This window comes from Orycteropus afer, unplaced genomic scaffold (assembly GCF_000298275.1).
Source record: "Orycteropus afer afer isolate SDZICR_OR568_19922 unplaced genomic scaffold, OryAfe1.0 scaffold00267, whole genome shotgun sequence".
Taxonomy (NCBI): domain Eukaryota; kingdom Metazoa; phylum Chordata; class Mammalia; order Tubulidentata; family Orycteropodidae; genus Orycteropus; species Orycteropus afer.
The window spans coordinates 2,488,848-2,489,553 of record NW_006921854.1 but is presented as its reverse complement, the minus strand read 5'-3'; the positions used below and the strand labels follow the sequence as shown (position 1 = coordinate 2,489,553).

At 40.5% G+C, this 706-nt stretch overlaps 1 protein-coding gene across 1 annotated transcript in view; it reads left to right on the top strand.

The window, feature by feature from the left end:
- Positions 1 to 706, top strand: part of LOC103205054 (tomoregulin-1) — a 124,426-nt gene that overhangs the window by 50,408 nt on the left and 73,312 nt on the right. The window lies entirely within an intron of this gene.

The following is a 706-nucleotide window of genomic DNA, read 5'->3' as shown; positions in this document are numbered from 1 at the left end:
TTGGGATCAAGTTGATAACAGCAACTCCAAAGATTAGATAGAAACCTTAGGTGTCAGTTCAGTGACTGGGCAAGGGACAGTTCTGGAAAGGAGGGTGAGATGGTTGCACAACTTGAACAACGTGATTGGTGCCACTGAATTGTACAAGTAGAAATTGTTGAATCGGTGTATGTTCACCTGTGTATATTCTCAACAACAAACATAAATTATAAAAAATCGTCTACCCATATTTGTGGAGCTCTGGTGGCGCAGTGCCTAAGGCATTTGACTGCTAACCAGAGGGCTACCATACCCATATTTGTATGCTTACCAGTTTAAATGTGTGGGTCTAATGCTATTTGCCAAACACTTATCTCTCTTTTTTCCCTTATTCTTACTTCTATTCATACTTCAAGGTCCAGGTCACATTCCGCTTTTCTTATGGACTTTGACTATTCCAGCTTGTAATAATATGTAATAGGCATTATATGATACTGTTGATTTGGTATGTGATTTAGCTTTAAGGAGCTGTGGTGGCATAGTGGATAAGGCACTTGACTGCTAACTGGAAGGTCAGTGGTTCAAAACCCTTTTGCTGCTTGGTGGAAAGAAGACAGGGCAATCTACTTCTATAAAGATTTACAGCCTCGGAAACCCAATGGGGGTCCCTATGAGTCAGAAATGACTCGATGGCAGTGAGTTTGGCTTTTCTTTAAGCTTTACAATA